The sequence below is a fragment of the Scyliorhinus torazame genome, chromosome 5 (assembly GCF_047496885.1).
Source record: "Scyliorhinus torazame isolate Kashiwa2021f chromosome 5, sScyTor2.1, whole genome shotgun sequence".
Taxonomy (NCBI): Eukaryota; Metazoa; Chordata; class Chondrichthyes; order Carcharhiniformes; family Scyliorhinidae; genus Scyliorhinus; species Scyliorhinus torazame.
This window is the reverse complement of record NC_092711.1, coordinates 227,402,091-227,418,671: the sequence shown is the minus strand read 5'-3', so window position 1 is coordinate 227,418,671 and position 16,581 is coordinate 227,402,091. Positions and strand designations below refer to the sequence as shown.

Sequence of the window (16,581 nt, the reverse complement as noted above, 5' to 3'; positions counted from 1 at the left end):
ACTCCTCGGAGCAAGCTAGCCAATGATTAAAGTCCCTTTTGGCGTCACTTGATTGCGGATCCAGCTGCAGGCAATCTCGCTTGATGCGGAGGTCTACCTTTTAGAAAATCTTAGAGCAATAAATAGATGCATGATCAATTGAACAAAGATTAGAGTTGGATACAACTGAGGCTTTATTGCTCTAAGATGTGTGGCCTCCCATAGCAGCTGGCGAAATGGCTGCTGAATGGAGGACACGCATGTTTATACTCCGCCTACTGGGTAGGGCCAGCAGGCAGGGACTACCGACGAACCTGTAGCACAGGTCCTACCTTACATCACCTAATAAAGGTGTAACAGTGGTTTACCACATTGTTTGGTTGGTTTATGCAGTACATTTGTTCATTAGTTCTGTGGGGCAGGCTTTAGTCAGTGCACTATATATAGTGGAATAGACTTGTCACCGGCCTGTGGTCTCCGCATTAAGACTGAAACATCACTAAGCAATCACAGAGGTGATGTGCCCTGTCAGGATTAAAGCAATCAATGATGAGCGTATCTGCATACCTAATCTTCCTTCAGTCACTCCCCCTTTCTCCCTCAATGATCAGTCTAATTTACATGCAGCAGATAAACCAAGCATGAACTTCTTACTTTCTCTTTTCCCTCCACATAGACCGACCCTTGTCTCCCTTTCATTTCGGATAACCAACTGGAGCCACCCCAGTCAGAGAATATTATGATTCCTTTAAATACTGCTGGCATGGGGTCTTTCATATCGTATCGTATAGCATCTTATTTAGCCGTGCAAGGTGCAGGCAGGATTAATTTCAGATCAGGCCACTTGAAAATTGCAGCCGTGGTGTCAAAACAGTAATGCACATTGATTAATGCTGTAATCTTTCTGCTCTGCTTACTGCTGAAATCATTAGGTATACCCACTTTTTGGGTGGCACACTGGGGCAGTGGTTAGCACTGCTGTCTCACAATGCCGAGGACCCAGGTTTGATCCCGACCCGGGTCATTGTCCATGTGCAGTACTCCCCGTCCCTGCGTGGGTCTCACCCCCTCAACCCAAAGATGTGGAAGGTAGGTGGATTGGCCATGCTAAATTTGCCCCTCAGTTGAAAAAAGAAATTGGACACTTTAAATTTATAAAACAAATTTCTATTTGAAGTGTGCGTGCACATCTCAAGTGACATTTCCAGCATTAATGGGCTGAATCAAGCCTAAAAGAATGGGTGCCATAGAGCCCAATTTTGCTACATATTCTAATAAAACACAAATCTGAGAATTATTCATGCAGAATGCATCTGGTGGGCATCATAAATGTACTGCTGGCAGGATGAAGGTTGTAAATTATCCTGTGGTTTCTCACAATAATTTCCCGCCTCATCTAATTGAACTTCACTGTTAAATTTATTTCAGAATTGACCTGAGAAAGTTTCAAAGCTTCCAAGTGGCGTCTTACATCATGTGGGTCTCATTAGTCCAGTTAATGTTACCGTGTAACTCTGCAGGTGATTTCAATGGAAAGGAAATCTAGTGGGGCCTTGCACCACTTGTGTTGCATCCCACCTCAATTTGAACTTTACCCCCTAATCTCTTGTGTCAGAACTCTCAATTTGAATTCCTCCTTTCATCAAGATTGAATTGTGGTCATCGCGAAGCAAATTAGCTTTCATCAGTGGGTCGATGTGTTATATATTCTCTTCAACTGTTGTGACGTATTTTGTTCCGAAAACTAAAATTAATTTGTGATGAACAATTCATTTGTGATTAGTGGGTAAAGTTGGTAAGTCTTCACAACTTTTATCACTTGTAGTTTGAAAATACGTCAATACGTTTCGTGGTTTATAATCTCTAAGGGCTATAATTGGTAGCAACGAGAGAGTGGAGCAGAGCAGAGCGGGAGAGATTCGGAGAGCAGCCTGGGGGACGGTAAGTGGTTTCACTGATTTACTGATCAGGGAGCTGAGCTGGACAGAGCGGGAGAGATTCAAAGAGCAATTTAGCGTGGCCAATCCACCTACCCTGCACATCTTTGGGTTGTGGGGGTGAAACCCATGCAGACACGAGGAGAATGTGCAAACTCCACACAGACAGTGACTCGGGGCCGGGATCGAACCCGGGTCCTCAGCACCGTAGGCAGCAATGCTAACCATTGCACCACCATGCCGCCCTCTCAGGAGGTAGGGTTGAGAGAGCTTCAGCCCTTGTCCGTATCCAACAGGTTTGAGGTTCTTGCTCCCTATCTGGATAGGAATGGGGACTGTGGGGAGGATGAGCAAACTGACCACAGCACCACGGTCAGGGTGCCGTTCAAGTGGGGGGACAGAAAAGAAATATAGTCAAAATTGGGGATAGTTCGTTAGAGACATTGATACTGTCTCTGTTACCAGGATTGAGAATCCCGAAAGTTGTGTTGACTACCTGGTGCTCGGGTTTGGGATATCTAATCTGGGCTGCAGAGGAAATTGGAGTGGGAGGGTAAAGATCCAGTTGTCGTGGTCCATATAGGTACCAAAGACCTAGGTAGAAAAGGACAGAGGTTCTGCTAAGGAAGCATGAACAGCTAGGAGCTAAATTTAAAAAGAGAACCAAAAAAGTAATAACCTGAGACACGATTTAATTGGCATAGAGTCAACAAGATTAAGGAGGTAAATGCTTGGCTCAAAGATTGGTGTGGGAGAAATGGGTTTGAGTTCATGGGACATTGGCACCAATACTGGGGAAGGAGGGAACTGTTCCGATGCGACAGTCTTCATCTGAATCATGCTGGGACCAGAGTCCTGGCGAATTGCATAACTAGGGCTGTAGATAGGGCTTTAAGCCAAATAGTAGGGGAGAGGGTTCACTTGTATGGAGAATTAGAAAATCAAAGTTAAAGGAAAAGGTCGAAGTGTATGTTAATGACGAGGACTTTAAACTAGTTGAAGGGGCCGATGGCTCAGGAGTGGTTAGTAAGCTTTCCAGAGCACATAATAGAACAGAGTATAGAAAGCGGCAGGAATCTAACTTAAGGCAGAGCAAAAAAGGGACAAATGTGAGAAAGGGGTGTCAATGCAGGACTGAGGCTGTTGTACCGCAATGCGAGCAGTATACAGAACAAGGTAAATTAGCTTGTTGCACACATTGAAATAGGCCGGTACGATGTTGTGGGCATTACAGAGATGTGTGACTGCAAGGGGGTCAGGGCTGGGATCTTAATATCCAAGGATATGTGTCCTATCGAAAGGACAGGCAGATGGACAGAGGAGTCAGGATTTCATTGTTAGGAAGGAAAAACAGCAAGAAGCAATAGAGGATCGGCAGGCATAGAATCTCTGTAGGTAGAGTTGAGGAATCGCAAAGGAAAAAAGGCCTGAAGGGAGTTATGTACAGGCCCCCAAGCAGTAGTCAGGCTGTGGGGCAGAAAATAAATCAGGAGATAGAGAAGACATAGAAGAAAGGCAATATTACAATAATCATGATAACTTCAATATGCAGGTGGACTGGGATAATCAGGTTGGTAGCGGACCCCAAGAAAAGGAATTTGTGGAATGTCTACGAAATGGTCTTTTGCAGCTTGTGGTAGAGCCCACTGGGGAACAAGCAAAACTGGATTTGGTGATGTGTAATAAGGCAAACCTGATTAGGGAACTTAAGGTGAAGGAACCCTTAGGGGGCAGTGACCACAATATGATAGAATTTATCCAGCAGTTTGAGAGGGAGAAGCTGGAATGAGATGTAACGGTTTTACTATTGAATAAAGGTAACTACAAAGAAATGAGGGAGGAGCTGGTCAGAGTTGATTGGAAGGGGAGCCTAGCAGGGAAGACGGTGGAACAGCACTGGCAGGGGTTTTTGGGTGTTAATCTGGAGGCACAACAGAAATTCATCTCCAGGAGGAGGAAACATGCAAAGGGGAATATGAGGCATTCATGGCCGATGAGGGAAGTCAAGGACAGCATAAAAGCAAAAGAAAAAGCATACAATTTGGCGAGGATTAGTGGGAAGCAACAGGATTGTGAAGCCTTTAAAAGTGATGATGTGGACTGCGGTGAGCACAGTAAGAAGTCTGACAACACCAGGTTAAAGTCCAACACGTTTGTTTCGAATCACTAGCTTTCGGAGCACAGCTCCTTCCTCAGGTGAATCCTCAGGGCAAGGGAGGGCAGTAACTAGGGCAATGTGGGGAGGAGGCGGTAACTGGGGCAATGGAGGGGACGGGGCGGTAACCGTGGGCAGTGATTATGGGATGGTAACCAGGGGCAGTGGTTATGGGGTGGCAACCAGGGGCAGTGGGGATGGGGTGATAACCAGGGGCAGTGATTATGGGATGGTAACCACGGGCAGTGGTTATGGGGTGGAAACGAGGGCAGTGATTATGTAATGGTAACCATGGCCAGTGGTTATGGGGTGGTAACCAGGGGCATTGGGGTTTGGGTGGTAACCAGCGGCAGTGATTATGGGATGGTAACCAGGGGCAGTGATTATGGGATGGTAACCAGGGGTAGTGGGGATGGGGTGGTAATCAGGGGCAGTGAGTATGGGGTGGTAACCAGGGGCAGTGATTATGGGGTGGTAACTGGAGGCAGTGGGGATTGGGTGTTAACCAGGGGCAGTGATTATGGGTGGTAACCGGGGGCAGTGGGGATGGGGTGTGATGGTTACATTCGACCTTTGGGAAATCGGTGGAGGTGGGGCAATGGCCCATTGTAAATACAAACTGGGAGCAGGTGGCCTTTTGGCCCCTTGGGCCTGCTCCACCATTCAATAAGATCATGGCTGGTGTGTTTGTGTTGAGGCACAGTGGCTAGCACTGTTGCTTCACAACTCCAGGGTCCCAGGTTCGATTCCCGGCTTGGGCCACTGTCTGTGTGGAGTCTGCACTTTCTCCCTGTGTCTGTGTGGATTTCCTCCGGGTGCTCCGGTTTCCTCTCACAGTCCAAAGGTGTGCAGGTTAGGTGGATTGGCCATGCTAAATTGCCCTTAGTTTCCAAGAAAAAAAGGTTAAAGTGGGGTTAAGGGATTACAGGGATGGGGTGGAGGTGTGGGCTTGGGTATGGTTATCTTTCCAAGAGCCAGTGCAGACTCGATGGGCTGAATGACCTCCTTCTGCACTATAAATTGTATGATCAGTCTTCTTGATGAAAGACACCAGTGAGATGCCAGGACTTCAGGAGAATCAGGGGGCAGAGGTGAGTGTAGTTGCCATCACTAAGGAGAAGGTTCTGGGGAAACTCAAAGGTCTGAGGTGGATAAATCACCTGGACCGGATGGACTACACCGCAGGGTTCTAAAAGAGATAGCTGAGGAGATTGTGAAGGCATTGGTGGTGATCTTTCAGGAATCACTGGAGGCAGAGAGAGCCCCAGAGGAATGGAAAATGGCTAATGTTACACCCCTGTTTAAGAAGGGAGGGAGGCAGAAGACAAGAAATTATAGGCTGGTTAGCCTGACTTTGGTCATTGGTAAGATTCTAGAATCCATTATTAAGGATGAGATTGCGGAGTACTTGGAAATGCATGGTAAAATATACTGAGCCATCACGGCTTCATCAAAGGGAGGTCATGCCTGAGAAATCTGTTAGAATTCTTTGAGGAGGTATCGAGGATGTTAGATAAAGGAGAGCCAGTGGATGTGATCTATTTAGATTTCCAGAAGGCCTTTGACAAGGTGCCATGTAGGAGGCTGTTGAATAAGCTGAGAGTCCATGGTGTAAAGGGTAAGATCCTGGCATGGATGGAGGATTGGCTGACTGGCAGAAGGCAGAGAGTGTAGGAAAGGGGCATTTTTCAGGATAACAGCCGGTGACTATGGTGTGCCTCAGAGGTCTGTGCTGGGACCACAACTTTTCACAATATACATTAATGATCTGGAAGAAGGAACTGAAGGCACTGTAGCTAAGTTTGCAGATGATACAAAGATATGCAGAGGGACAGATAGCTTTGAGGAAACAGGGGGGTGGGGTGGTGGAGAAGGACTTCTACAGGCTCGGAGAGTGGGCAAGAAGTGTCAGATGGAATACAATGTGGAAAAGTATGAGGTTATTGTGGAGGTATGTATTAGGGGTAATACGGTACACCACGTGTCGACAGGCTATTGGTGGAGGGTTGCCAGGTCCTGATAGGATCTGCCACCTACTGGACTCTACCCAGAAATGCCGGTATAAGAACCCAGCTTTTCCCTACAGTTCCCTCAGCAGCTGCATTCTGTAACCACGCTGCTGGGGATAAAGTTCTGCTTAATAAAGCCTTCAATTGACATTACCTCAACCTGCCTCGCGTCATATTGACGGTGCTACAATTTATTAAGTAGAATTTAAATTGAAGAAAACGACGTGGGAACATGGAGCTCCGAATCACCCCGGAGTGCCTGCGCATCGCACCCCAAGCAGCTAACTCGACATCTATTTTCAAGCACTGCCTGGCATGCTTTGAGGGCTACCTCCGAACGGCCCCCAGCACACCGACAGACGAACAAAAGATGCAGGTCCTCTATTCCAGGGTGAATCCTGACGTCTACTCCCTTATCGAGGACGAGGACGGTTTCACCGGTGCCATCGCCGCGCTGAAGGATATCTACATCCGGCCCGCCAACCAGGTTTTTGCTTGCTACCAGCTCGCCACACGACGGCAATTTCCGGGGGAATCGCTGGACGAGTTTTATAACGCCCTGCAGATCCTGGGTCGAAACTGCAACTGCCCGGCGGTAACAGCGAGTGAACACACAGAGCTCCTGGTCCGTGATGCGTATGTGGCAGGTTTGGCCTCTTCCTAGATCCGCCGGAGGCTTCTGGAGAAAGAATTTCTGGGACTTACAGAAGCTCGGGCCCTGGCGGCATCCCTCGATGTGGCCTCGCGCAACACCTGCGCCTACGCCCCCGACCGCTACAGCTCCTTGGGCTCCGTGGACCCCCGCTGCGGTCGACTCTCCGACACCCCCCCACCCCCGCAAACCTGCGCGGTCAAAACACCAGACTTACCGCTGCTATTTTTGCGGCCAGCCGAAACACCCTCGGCAGCGCTGCCCGGCCCGCACGGCTACCTGCAAAAGCTGCAGGAAGAAGGGCCACTACGCGACGGTGTGCAAGTCCCGCGGGGTCGCCGCTATCTCCGGGGAAGAAACGGGACCACAGACCCAGCCCCCCCAGCGATCCACGTGCGACCAACGGACGCCGCCATTTTGGACCCCGGAGGCCACGAGGGAGAGATGGGCGCCACCATTTTTTCCACCCCCGACCGCGCTTGATCCGTGGATGCCGCCATCTTGGCTGAAGGACCCCGACACAGACGGCCACATACTGCCTGATTACGATGCTCAACTTCTGGCTTCGACGACCTTCGACCAGTCGCGACCCCGGACGCTCCAGACTGCAACCACTACAGTCCTAGTGAATGGCTACGCGACGCCGTGTCTTCTCGACTCTGGGAGCACTGAGAGCTTCATTCATCCGGACACGGTAAGGCGCTGTTCCCTCGTAATTCGGCCAAGCACCCAGAAAACCTTTGTGGCGGCGGGATCCCACTCCGTTCAGATCACGGGGTTCTGCATCGCTAACCTAACGGTGCAGGGGAGGGAGTTCCGAAATTACCGGCTGTATGTCCTCCCCCATCTCTGTGCGCCCATACTCCTAGGGTTGGACTTCCAATGCAACCTCCAGAGTTTAACATTTAAAGTTGGCGGCCCTATACCCCCACTGACTGTCTGCGGCCTCGCGACCCTCAAGGTTGAACCGCCTTCCTTGTTTGCGAACCTCACCCCGGATTGCAAACCCGTCGCCACAAGGAGCAGACGGTACAGCGCCCAGGACCGAGCATTTGTCCGGTCCGAAGTCCAGAGGCTGCTGAAGGAAGGCATTATCCAGGCTAGCAACAGTCCCTGGAGAGCCCAGGTGATAGTCGTTAAGACCGGGGAGAAACAGAGGATGGTCATCAACTATAGTCAGACCATCAACAGGTACACTCAGCTAGATGCGTACCCTCTCCCCCGCATATCCGACATGGTCAATCGGATTGCACAGTACAAGGTCTTTTCCACCGTGGACCTCAAGTCCGCCTACCACCAGCTCCGCATCCGTCCCGGTGACCGCAACTATACTGCCTTCGAAGCAGACGGGCGGTTATACCACTTTTTAAGGGTTCCATTCGGCGTCACGAACGGAGTCTCGGTCTTCCAACGAGAGATGGACCGAATGGTTGACCAGCACGGTTTACGGGCCACGTTCCCGTATCTCGACAACGTCACCATCTGCAGCCACGACCAGCAGGACCACAACGCCAATCTCCAAAAATTCCTCCAGACCGCTCACGCCCTGAACCTCACTTACAACAAAGAAAAATGCGTGTTCCTCACCGATCGTCTAGCCATCCTGGGCTACGTAGTGCGTAATGGAGTGATAGGCCCCGACCCTGAACGCATGTGCCCCCTCATGGAGTTCCCTCTCCCGCACTGTGCCAAAGCCCTGAAACGTTGCCTGGGCTTCTTTTCTTATTACGCCCAGTGGGTTCCAAAATACGCCGACAAGGCCCATGCGCTACTCCAGTCCACTACTTTTCCCCTGTCGACAGAGGCATGCCAGGCCTTTAGCCGCATCAAAGCGGATATCGCAAAGGCCACGATGCGCGCCATCGATGAGTCCCTCCCCTTCCAGGTCGAGAGCGACGCATCGGATGTAGCTCTGGCGGCCACCCTCAACCAAGCAGGCAGACCCGTGGCCTTCTTCTCCCGAACCCTCCACGCTTCAGAAATCCGCCACTCCTCAGTGGAATAGGAGGCACAAGCAATAGTGGAAGCTGTGCGACACTGGAGGCATTACCTGGCCGGTAGGAGATTCACTCTCCTCACTGACCAACGGTCGGTTGCCTTCATGTTCGATAATGCACAGCGGGGCAAGATCAAGAACGACAAGATCTTGCGGTGGAGGATCGAGCTCTCCACCTTCAATTATGAGATCTTGTACCGTCCCGGAAAGCTGAACGAGCCATCCGATGCCCTATCTCGCGGCACATGTGCCAATGTACAAGTGGACCATCTACAAGCCCTCCACGAGGACCTCTGCCACCCGGGGGTCACTCGTTTCTACCACTTCCTTAAGGCCCGCAACCTCCCTTACTCCGTCGAGGACGTCCGAACAGTCACCAGAAACTGCCAGATCTGCGCTGAGTGCAAACCGCACTTTTTCAGGCCAGATAGAGTGCACCTGGTTAAGGCCTCTCGACCCTTTGAACGCCTCAGTTTGGATTTCAAAGACCCCCTCCCCTCCACCGATCGCAACGCGTACTTCCTGAACGTAGATTGACGAATACTCCCGTTTCCCTTTTGCCATCCCCTGCCCCGACATGACAGCGTCCATGGTCATTAAAGCCCTCGGTACCATTTTTACACTGTTCGGTTTCCCCGACTATATCCATAGCGACAGGGGGTCCTCCTTTATGAGTGATGAACTGCGTCAATTCCTGCTCAGCAGGGGCATAGCCTCGAGCAGGACGACCAGTTACAACCCCCGGGGAACGGGCAGGTAGAAAGGGAGAATGGAACGGCCTGGAAGGCCGTCCTGCTGGCCCTCCGGTCTAGGAGTCTCCCAATTTCCCGCTGGCAGGAAGTCCTCCCGAATGCCCTTCACTCTATCCGGTCCCTGCTGTGCACCACCAGAAATCAAACGCCTCACAAGCGCCTCCTCCTCTTTCCTAGGAAGTCCTCCTCTGGAACGCCACTTCCGACCTGGCTAGCAGCTCCGGGACACATTCTGCTCCGGAAACATGTGCGGGCGCACAAGTCAGCCCCGTTGGTGGAACGGGTGCATCTCCTTCACGCCAACCCGCAATACACCTATGTGGAGTACCCCGATGCCCGACAGGACACGGTCTCCCTGCGAGATCTGGCGCCCGCCGGAGTTACCCACACCCGCCCAACGCCAATCACCACCTCCTCACTCCCGCCGTTTCATCCCGCAGCCACCCCCTTCCCGGGGGGTTCGGTTCTCCTCCCAGACCCACCCAGGAATAAGGACACAGGGGACAGCGCTACGCTCCCAGAGTCGACGGGACTCGAGCCAGCGCCATCACCACCACGCCCGAGACGATCGGAAAGGACGACCAGGGCGCCCATCCGGCTCATCGAATCACTTTAACTCTCAACGTTTTCAGTTATTGTGTCTTGTTATAGTTATGGCATCGTGCCGACCCTGTTTGGCCCGTTGGCCCAGTTTTCAGTTATTGTGTCTTGTTATAGTTATGGCATCATGCCGACCCTGTTTGGCCCGTTGGCCCAGTTGAAGCAATAATTTTGTGTTTTGTTCAAAGTTACGGCATAGTACCGACTCTGTAAACCCCTACCACCATGCGAACCACCATCCCGCCGGGTTCTTTTTCAACAAGGGGTGAATGTGGTGGTATGTATTAGGGGTAATACGGTACACCATGTGTCGACAGGCTATTGGTGGAGGGATGCCAGGTCCTGATAGGATCTGCCACCTACTGGACTCCACGCAGAAATGCCGGTATAAGAACCCAGCTTTTCCCTCCTTTTCCCTCAGCAGCTGCATTCTGTAACCACGCTGCTGGGGATAAAGTTCTGCTTAATAAAGCCTTCAATTGACATTACCTCAACCTGCCTCGCGTCATATTGACGGTGCTACAGTTATGCACTTTGGTAGGAAGATTGGAGGCATAGACTATTTTCTAAATGGGAAAAGGCTAAGGAAATTTGGCAGCACGGTAGCACAAGTGATTAGCACTGTGGCTTCACAGCGCCAGGGTCCCAGGTTCGATTCCCCGCTGGGTCACTGTCTGTGCGGAGTTTGCACGTTCTCCCCGTGTCCGCGTGGGTTTCCTCCGGGTGCTCCGGTTTCCTCCCACAGTCCAAAGACGTGCAGGTTAGGTGGATTGGCCATGCTAAATTACCCGTAGTGTCCATAAGGGTTGGGAGGGGTTATTGGGTGGAAGTGAGGGATTAATGTGGGTCGGTGCAGACTCGATGGGCCGAATGGCCTCCTTCTGCACTGTATGTTCTATGTAATCTATGTAAAATTAGAAGCACAAGGGGACTTGGGAGTCCTAGTTCAGGTTTCTCTTATGGTTAATGTGCAGGTTCTGTCGGCAGTTAGGAAGGCAAATGCAATATCAGCATTCATTTTGAGAGGGTAGTATACAAGAGCAGGGATGTACTTATGAGGCTGTATAAGGCTCTTGCCAGATGCCATTTGGTGTATTGCAAACAATTTTGGGCCCTGTAACTAAGAAAGGATATGCTGGCCATGGAAAGGGCCCAGAGGATGTTCACAAGAATAGAATGAAGAGCTTGCATATGACGAACGGTTGAGGACTCCTGGGTCTGTACACATTGGAGTTCAGAAGGATGAGGGGGGATCTTATTGAAACTTATACGATGCAGAGAGGCCTAGATAGAGTGGACATGGAGAAGCTGTTTGCACTAGTAGGAGAAATTAGAACCCGAGGGCACAGCCTCAGACTGAAAGTTAAAACTGAGATAAGGAGGAACTTCTTGAGCCAGAGGGTGTTGTATCTGTGGAACACTTCGCCACAGAAGGTTGTGGAGGTCAAATCAGAGTGTCTTTCAGAAAGCAAAGATAGGTTCTTGATTAATAAGGGGATCCGGGGTTATGGGGAAAAGGCAGGAGAATGGGGATGAGAAACATATCCATCGAATGGCAGGGCGGACTCGATGAGCCGAATGGCCTGAATCTGCTTCTATGTCTCATGGTCTTATGGTCTAGTTTGCTTAGTTTCTTCCTCTCCTTTTCTTTCCCTTAGTCAAGAATACTTGATTATGTACTGCTATCCAGGTTCCCTTTATTTTCTGCTGGTCCTGTACTCTCAGATGTTGATGCTCTGTGGTAACATTCCTCTCGGGCACTCTTAAACATTCACAGAGTTGCATATGTACGCTTTTGAGATGTTTACGTACACTTTAGAGGTGTGCAGTATTAATCAGCAGCAATGTTAGCTTGCAAGGGATGACCAAACACAAGAGCAGATTCTCAACTCACCATCTGGAGTGTAAAACTGATGTTTCCGACTGGATGCTCAATACAGAAACCACTGACACCCATTCCCAATAGGAAGATGTTGTGGTTGATTCGCAAATCTTGTTTTACTCTGGGCTCCAAGTTGAATTTTTTTCCTGTATGTTTCATGATAATTTTTAGAATCTATTTGAACGTAATGTTAACTTTGTTGATTCATGAATGGCATAATTATGAACAATAAAACAATTGCATTTACTATTTGCATTTAGCGTTCTGGCACTGAAGAAGCAGAGTTCTAGTCAAATTGTTATGTGTTGTTCCAAGTTTCCAGTCTCCTTGCTGAGTGGTCACCAGTAGTGCCTGAGCTTTCCACACCAGTGGTCAATGACAGCTCATGAATCAAAGGCTTTATTCCACAGTACCAGTGCAGATCCCTGTGTCCAAGGAGCACAGTGCAGATGCGCAGCTGTCACTTTTCCACCCATACTGCCACGAGTGACTGAAATCCAGTTTATAAGATAGTTTCTTCATTAGGTGGCGAAGAGCAACAGCCCATCCAGAGAGCAGAGAAGGTTGATGTATCTTTGGCCTCCAAGAGAGCAAGTCGTGAATCTCATGAGACAGCTGGATGAGTTACAAAAATACCTGCTGTCGAAAATAATGCGAAAGCAGACCCTATTGAGCTATAAGCTTTTTGCCATCCTTGTGTCGGAGAATATTATAAAAGCCTCAAGGGAGATCCATAGAGGAGGATGTAGCATCCTCTCCCAATGCTTCCAAATTATCAAACTATGATCGTAGAAAGTATGGATCCTTGAAAGTATGAATGCTAAGCTCTCTGAGGCTGTGCAAACACTTGCTCAATTGTTTCTAAATAACCAGAAGGGTAACACCTACTCACAGGAAGACTTCTGAATGTTTTTCTTCTCTTCCATTTCCTTTAGGACTTGTCTAAATAAGCAGCAGAAAACTATGAAAAAGAAACATGAACTAAACCTCTCATCTCTCAACTGATTCAGCGTGTAACGCCTTTGGTTTCTCCACAGTCCAACTTTTTTTCATAAAATATGCTTGATATTTCACTACAGAATCTGCAAGTTAAATTTTCCAAACAGCAAGCATTTCACATGGAGACATAACAACATCTTTGAAGCCTGTTGCCTTGAAAAAAGGATTAACATCACCAAGGCATTCTACAGGTGGATGTCTGTTATTTTTCTGGGATATCTGAAAGCTTGAAACAGTCCTTTGATTCTGAGCATCTATATCTTGTTCTTTATTTCTGAATTCAAACCTTCTGGAGCTATTTAGCAACTAACACAAGGAAATTTCTTGTGCTGAAAAAAATGAGGTATGGGGATTTTCAGAAACAATCTGGTTAGGGTTCGAGACAACAAAAATCAACATTTTCAGTTGTGTGATAATAGTAAGTATATGCCACAGGAACAGACCAAAACATGTCAACGTATTGGGCGCAATCTTGCCAAAATATATCTTACCAGTGAGGAAAAATGGTGCGGTGGTGACGGCGGGATTTCTCATGGAATTCTGAGCCTCTTAAATAAAAGTTATTTTCTCCACATGAATCACGCTGTGCTCTTGGCGGTCTCCCGCTGATTCGCTCGCCCCAGGGAAAGTTAATCAGCGCAATCGCTGGGGAGCTCCATTTAAACGCCTCCCCAGCATCACGGGAGGTGAGATGGCAGCCAGGAAGCCTGCTTCAAGATTCACGGAGGGAGCCCTGACCAGACTTTTGGATGGCTTCCAACAGAGGCTGAACGTCCTCTACCCACACTCCAGCAAGGTGACCAGTTCCCCTGAGAGGCTATTGCAGCATTAGTGAGTGCCAGCTCACTCAAGAAGAGGATGGGGCAGAAGTTCCGAAGAAAATGAATAACCTTCTTCGCGTGGTCAGGGTACATCTGTCACCTCTAAGCTCTCAATGCATCCCTTCTCCCAATTCTCACACTTCCAAGGTGATCTCTCACCTAGCCACATTGCGGTTTGGGTGTTGTGACAGGTAGTCAAACCCATGGTACCCCCGTCTCGCATCCCTGATACCACTCCAGTCCCACACATGCCACTCCTCAACCAGCTGAACTCTCAGAACTCCCAACTACACTCTCTTGATCTGTATCCCCCAGGACAAAATCTAGCACAATAGATGTGAGCGGGCACAGCCACCCACAGTCATGACAGAGCTCCGCAACCTCACCCCACATGAAGAAGTAGCCCTTGAGCTGGTCGGGGAGGAGCAAGACAGTACCTGTGCAGGTGGCAAAGTGGGGATAGCAAACAAAAGCGAGAACCCTAAGGACACACAGTCATTGTTCAGATCTCACGTGAGTAAACATCTTGCATTATTTATTACCCATGATGTATTAATGCCATCTCCCTTCCCTCGCAGGGCAATCAGATGAGCAGCCCGGACCATCCTCAAGCCCCTTGGAAACCACTACAGAGGGCGATCCCTCAGGCATAGAAGAGGCGTCATAACTGTGACGTGCACCTTCCACCAGCGCAGATACTCACACCTTGGTGGGATTAACTGGTAGGAAAGCTTCTAGGTCACTTGCTGGTGAGTGCCTCACAGTTGAAGATTCACAGGAAGTGGAGGCAAGGACATTCCAGGGATCCGACACTCGGAAGGATGCCGGGGCCTAAGATACTGCTGAGCCCCTGGCCGATGACTTGCCCTTGGGTCTAGTCGTCCCAGAGCTAATGGAGCCACAGAGGCAGAGCTTGAGAATCAGGAAGGGATGATAGAGTCCATCTTCAGACTGCAATGCTATCTGCAGCAGTCCCATCGTCTTCTGTCCTCGGAGATGGTGCTGTCACTCCAATGCAATGAGAAATAGTAGATCCATTGGCGTCATTTTCTAAAATTCCTTTAACTTTGGAATAGTTCCTACATATTGGAGGGTATCTAATATAACCCTGCTGTGCAAAAAGGGAGGAAGAGAGAAAACAGTGAACTATAGATCAGTGAGCCTAACATCGGTAGTCGGGAAGTTGCTCGAGTCATAAGCAAGGATTTCATAGCACAGCATTTGGAAAGCAGTGATATAATCAGACAAAGTCGGCATGGATTTATGAAAGGAAAATCTATTGGAATTATTTGAAGATGTAACCAGTAGAGTTCACCAGGAAGACCCGGTGGATGTGGTTAATTTAGACTTTCAGAAGGTATTCAACAAGGTCTCACATAGCAGATTACCATGGAAAGCTAAAGTGCATGGGATTGCGCTTGAGATGGATAGAAAGCTGGTTAGCAGACAGGAAGCAAAAAGTTGGAATAAATAGATCTTTTTCCGATTGGCAGGCAGTGACTAGTGGAGTATTACAGGGATCTGTGTTGACACCTTAACTGTTCACATTACATATTAATGATTTGGACGAGAGAACTAAATGTAGTATTTCCAAATTTGCAGATGATACAAAGTTGGGTGGGAGAGTGAACTATGAGGAGATTCTTCAGCACAAGGTGCAATCTATCATACCCTACACCTGGGCTATGCCAGCCAAACAGGTAAAACCCATGGTCCTTGTGCTTTGGCTCTCAGGGATCTCATCCAAATTCACATATATGTGGGCCCTCACATACAGGGCATATGTAACCTCCCGAATGCATTTGTGAGAGGCTGACTGGGAAATGCCCCACAGATCACGATGCTGCCCTGTGGCCATTCAGAGCAGCCATCACTTTAAGGACCATGGGCTGTGGGTGTCCTCCCATTCCATGTGCTGCCTGCTCTTGCAGGACATGAAAAAGGTGGTACACCATCCCCTGGGACTGGTGCAGCCTTCTCTGGCATTAAAGAACCGACATCTACAGGTAGGGTCTCTAACTTCGGAATATTCTTGGCCGGTGCAGTCTCCAACGGGGCTCCACTCTCTGTGGTGCTGTTCCTGGAATAGCATTGGGCCAGCTTCCCCTTCCACAGCAGGAGGTTGGTCCCAGCCATGTGCAGCGGCACTTTTCTGTCTCTGCTGCTGATCTATCGCGAGAAGCAGAAAAGCCAACCTGAGGGTTCTTGGAAGAACCCTGGGCGTCATTCTCCGACCCCCCGCCGGGTCGGAGAATGGCCGTTGGCCGCCGTGAATCCCGCCCCCGCCCCCGCCGAAGTCTCCGAAGGGAGAAAAGTCGGCGGGGCGTTAATGGCGCCGCTGCCGCGGAGAATGTCACGGGTCTGCGCAAGGCAGCCGATTTTCGGCCTGCCGATATTCTCCCTTCCGGATGGGCCGAAGTCCCGTCGACGTGATGACCGTTTACGTCGACGTGAATCAAACCTCCTTTTCATCGGTGTGACCCGGTGCTCCAGGCTCACGCCGACCAGCGAGGAGGTGAGTGACGGCCTGGGGGGTTGGCCCTGGGTAGGAAATGGCGTGGCCGCAGACTGATTGCCTGAGGAGAGGTGTGTCTCGGCTTGTGTGTGTGTGTGTGCGGCCGTGGGGGGGGGGGGGGGGGGGGGGGGGGGGGGGGGAGGGGGGGGTGGTTAGAGTAGGCTGGGCTCCGGGGGAGTGCCGGGAGGGGGTCCGTGCCGGGGTGGAGGTTGGGGGTTGTGGAGGGGGTCCGTGCCGGGGTGGAGGTTGGGGGGGGGTCCGTGCTGGGGTGGAGGTTGGGGGTT

General features: G+C 50.0%; 1 long non-coding RNA gene across 2 annotated transcripts in view; it reads left to right on the top strand.

The window, feature by feature from the left end:
* Nucleotides 1–16,581, top strand: part of LOC140422750 (uncharacterized) — a 48,361-nt gene that overhangs the window by 15,402 nt on the left and 16,378 nt on the right. Inside the window, exon 4 of one of the 2 annotated variants that reach the window (XR_011947579.1) lies at nt 12,898–12,938. The exons of the other annotated variant lie outside the window; for it this stretch is intronic. This is a non-coding gene — a long non-coding RNA (uncharacterized lncRNA). Of the gene's footprint in view, nt 1–12,897; nt 12,939–16,581 lie in introns of those variants that run through there. 2 annotated transcript variants of the gene reach the window in all.